The sequence below is a fragment of the Schistocerca cancellata genome, unplaced genomic scaffold (assembly GCF_023864275.1).
Source record: "Schistocerca cancellata isolate TAMUIC-IGC-003103 unplaced genomic scaffold, iqSchCanc2.1 HiC_scaffold_194, whole genome shotgun sequence".
In the NCBI taxonomy this organism is placed as follows: Eukaryota; Metazoa; Arthropoda; class Insecta; order Orthoptera; family Acrididae; genus Schistocerca; species Schistocerca cancellata.
The window spans coordinates 274-5,000 of NW_026046227.1; the positions used below are offsets into that span (position 1 = coordinate 274).

General features: G+C 54.1%; 1 non-coding gene across 1 annotated transcript in view; it reads left to right on the forward strand.

The window, feature by feature from the left end:
* Nucleotides 1–3,380: 3,380 nt before the first annotated feature.
* Nucleotides 3,381–4,727, forward strand: part of LOC126112663 (small subunit ribosomal RNA) — a 1,909-nt gene continuing 562 nt past the window's right edge. The window contains exon 1 of the ribosomal RNA XR_007524496.1: nt 3,381–4,727. This exon is cut by the window's right edge and continues 562 nt beyond it. This is a non-coding gene — a ribosomal RNA (small subunit ribosomal RNA).

Sequence of the window (4,727 nt, forward strand, 5' to 3'; positions counted from 1 at the left end):
CTCTCTGCCTGTAACAGACACAGATACGATATGTAAGCACCAGCATGGACCAACGTCCGGTGCATCCTCTCCGCCACAGTACACCATCCACACTATGATAACCACACCAGGGGGTCCAATTATAAAATAGAATATCCCACCCGTCCAACATCCACAATTGCTCAGATAAGCCACCAACACCCACACATGTCCTACACAGGGGTGCACCCAACACCACCACACTGCCTCCTGTTACGGCACAGAAACAATGGCAGGAATGAATCACACAGGTCTGCCACTCCCTTGCCGCAACCACAGACGCGGCGCGCCTCCAGTCACGAGCGAAAAGCGCATCCTGACGAGACAGAACTGCTGTGACATACTGACGCTGCCTCAGACATTCACTTACAATGATCACTACCAACGAACCTGCCCCCCCCCCCCCCCCCCCCAAACACACTATCTCTTACCATGTTGTGTACTGTAATCCAACCCATTTTGCACCTTAACCTAACCAAATTTGTAACGCAATTTGTACCGCAATGTAACGCAATTTGTACCGCAATGTAACGCAATTTGTACCGCAATGTAACGCAATTTGTAACGCAATTTGTGTCTTAACCTAACCCACGTTGTGCCTTAACCTAACCCACGTTGTGCCTTAACCTAACCCACGTTGTGCCTTAACCTAACACACGTTGTGCCTTAACGTAACCCACGTTGTGCCTTAACGTAACCCACGTTGTGCCTTAACGTAACCCACGTTGTGCCTTAACGTAACCCACGTTGTGCCTTAACGTAACCCACGTTGTGCCTTAACGTAACCCACGTTGTGCCTTAACGTAACCCACGTTGTGCCTTAACGTAACCCACGTTGTGCCTTAACCTAACCCACGTTGTGCCTTAACCTAACCCACGTTGTGCCTTAACCTAACACACGTTGTGCCTTAACGTAACCCACGTTGTGCCTTAACGTAACCCACGTTGTGCCTTAACGTAACCCACGTTGTGCCTTAACGTAACCCACGTTGTGCCTTAACGTAACCCACGTTGTGCCTTAACCTAACCCACGTTGTGCCTTAACCTAACCCACGTTGTGCCTTAACCTAACCCACGTTGTGCCTTAACCTAACCCACGTTGTGCCTTAACCTAACACACGTTGTGCCTTAACGTAACCCACGTTGTGCCTTAACGTAACCCACGTTGTGCCTTAACGTAACCCACGTTGTGCCTTAACGTAACCCACGTTGTGCCTTAACGTAACCCACGTTGTGCCTTAACGTAACCCACGTTGTGCCTTAACCTAACCCACGTTGTGCCTTAACCTAACCCACGTTGTGCCTTAACCTAACCCACGTTGTGCCTTAACCTAACCCACGTTGTGCCTTAACCTAACCCACGTTGTGCCTTAACCTAACCCACGTTGTGCCTTAACCTAACCCACGTTGTGCCTTAACCTAACCCACGTTGTGCCTTAACCTAACCCACGTTGTGCCTTAACCTAACCCACGTTGTGCCTTAACCTAACCCACGTTGTGCCTTAACCTAACCCACGTTGTGCCTTAACCTAACCCACGTTGTGCCTTAACCTAACCCACGTTGTGCCTTAACCTAACCCACGTTGTGCCTTAACCTAACCCACGTTGTGCCTTAACCTGCTCTGTAATTGGCATATGACACGTTACATTAATCTAGTGTTGTCTAACCACAACCCTCTGAATATAGTTCGCTACTCGCACCGCCCACCCTCTTGTGTGTCGTTTCATGTTGAACACTTCGCAAGTGTTGCTTACTTTTTACATGCTCCCGCTGTACACTGTAATGTGGACAACTGCAGGATGTACATCGCCCCCCCCCCTCCACCCTGCCTTCGCACGCTGGTCGTTCAGGTGCTTGCGTGTTCAATGCCCTTCGCAGCTGTTCACTGGCATTCGCATGTCGAAGCGCTCAGTCTACGTCGTGGTACGGCCTGTGTCCACTGTCCGCTGATATCGTAAGCTTAATCCTCACATTGTACTGCACATAGGTCCGTATGTACTGAATGATACGCTGTGGCACATGTGTGACCGTACGACTGCGCCCAACAACAGCGAACCATACGGTCCAAATGTTGTGCACTCAGCCACGTGCCGTCTCCCCATAACAGCTACATTGCAGTGTGGTACGCCATAGAGACGTGTGGGAGTAACGGACGCCCTGGATGGCGATCAGCATGAGCCGTCTGTTGATGTAGTGGCGCGTGTATTCAAACGTAGTCGTCTCTTCTCACACAGTGTGATAGCATGGTGCACCGCGTTCCACATCTGCGACATGGTACAGATGCTGGTTGACAGTCGGTCTCGTAATGGACATCGCATACGTAGGGGGCCACCTCCCACGTGTTCTCTAGTCGTGCACATTTTGTTGCGTGTATGTGGGCAGACGTAGTGTGTCGTGACACCTAACAGACAGGTATGCAATAATCGTTGCATTTGCAAACTGGGATGGACGTCTACGTTTGCTGGTGACGTGACGCAACGCAAATGAACAACTGGTAAACCCATTGTGGTGCGGTTGTTGTTGCTGGAGGTAAATCAGTAAGGGCAAATCTGTGTGTGAAGCGATACGCGGCGGTGGCTGGGTGGGACCGTCCCCGGCCGGTGAGGGGGGGCCGCCCGGCGTGCTGGCCGCGCGGTGCGTGGGCGCACGCGCTACAGCCGGCTGGTGGGGGCGCCCAGTGGCAGGCGCGCCGGCCGACGGACGCGGCAGGCGGCGCAGCTGCGCGCCGGGGCACCCTGCGCGCGGCGCCGGGCGGCCAAAGTGGGTCCTCGCGGGCCCGGTGCGAAGCGCGGTGGACATCTGCAGTGTGCTGGTCCGACTGAGGACTGTGTGCGTTGAGGATGCGCCGCCGCCCGGCACTCGGCGCCGCGACGCCGTCTGCTGCTCGGTCGCCCCAGCGGTTCTCGCTGGTGGTTTGTATCGCAGTTGTGCAGACGTGTTGGCACGTGCGCTGTGCTGGGAGAGTTCGCTTCGGCACCCACGTGGGGCCTTTGCCCTTCTGTGGCGCTGGCGTTGGAGCTGCCGGTCACCGTAGGTGGCGCGTGTTGTCTCCCGCCGGCAATGCCACGACAGCACGCTCCCGGGCCTCTGTCGGCAGCGGCAAGCTCAGTTGGGAGCACGGGTGGTCGCACCTAAAGCGTCTACTCGCCTAACTCCGGGCGATTGCGCCTCTCTCGAACCCGACCAAGTACTTAGGACGGCGCTGCGCGCCGCCGGGACCTGAGAGGGTTTCGAGGTGTATTGTGCAGGGGAGCTCAGCCTCCTCCTGTTTGCAGAATAATTGAGCGGACGCTTGCGTGTTCGCGCGGGCCCCTGGGACACACTCCCGGGCGGCCGGCTGCTCAGCTCTAGTTGACGCAGCTCCCTGGTTGATCCTGCCAGTAGTCATATGCTTGTCTCAAAGATTAAGCCATGCATGTCTCAGTACAAGCCGCATTAAGGTGAAACCGCGAATGGCTCATTAAATCAGTTATGGTTCCTTAGATCGTACCCACGTTACTTGGATAACTGTGGTAATTCTAGAGCTAATACATGCAAACAGAGTCCCGACCAGAGATGGAAGGGACGCTTTTATTAGATCAAAACCAATCGGTCGGCTCGTCCGGTCCGTTTGCCTTGGTGACTCTGAATAACTTTGGGCTGATCGCACGGTCCTCGTACCGGCGACGCATCTTTCAAATGTCTGCCTTATCAACTGTCGATGGTAGGTTCTGCGCCTACCATGGTTGTAACGGGTAACGGGGAATCAGGGTTCGATTCCGGAGAGGGAGCCTGAGAAACGGCTACCACATCCAAGGAAGGCAGCAGGCGCGCAAATTACCCACTCCCGGCACGGGGAGGTAGTGACGAAAAATAACGATACGGGACTCATCCGAGGCCCCGTAATCGGAATGAGTACACTTTAAATCCTTTAACGAGTATCTATTGGAGGGCAAGTCTGGTGCCAGCAGCCGCGGTAATTCCAGCTCCAATAGCGTATATTAAAGTTGTTGCGGTTAAAAAGCTCGTAGTTGGATTTGTGTCCCACGCTGTTGGTTCACCGCCCGTCGGTGTTTAACTGGCATGTATCGTGGGACGTCCTGCCGGTGGGGCGAGCCGAAGGCGTGCGACCGCCTCGTGCGTGTTCGTGCGTCCCGAGGCGGACCCCGTTGAAATCCTACCAAGGTGCTCTTTATTGAGTGTCTGGGTGGGCCGGCACGTTTACTTTGAACAAATTAGAGTGCTTAAAGCAGGCAAGCCCGCCTGAATACTGTGTGCATGGAATAATGGAATAGGACCTCGGTTCTATTTTGTTGGTTTTCGGAACCCGAGGTAATGATTAATAGGGACAGGCGGGGGCATTCGTATTGCGACGTTAGAGGTGAAATTCTTGGATCGTCGCAAGACGAACAGAAGCGAAAGCATTTGCCAAGTATGTTTTCATTAATCAAGAACGAAAGTTAGAGGTTCGAAGGCGATCAGATACCGCCCTAGTTCTAACCATAAACGATGCCAGCCAGCGATCCGCCGCAGTTCCTCCGATGACTCGGCGGGCAGCCTCCGGGAAACCAAAGCTTTTGGGTTCCGGGGGAAGTATGGTTGCAAAGCTGAAACTTAAAGGAATTGACGGAAGGGCACCACCAGGAGTGGAGCCTGCGGCTTAATTTGACTCAACACGGGAAACCTCACCAGGCCCGGACACCGGAAGGATTGACAGATTGATAGCTCT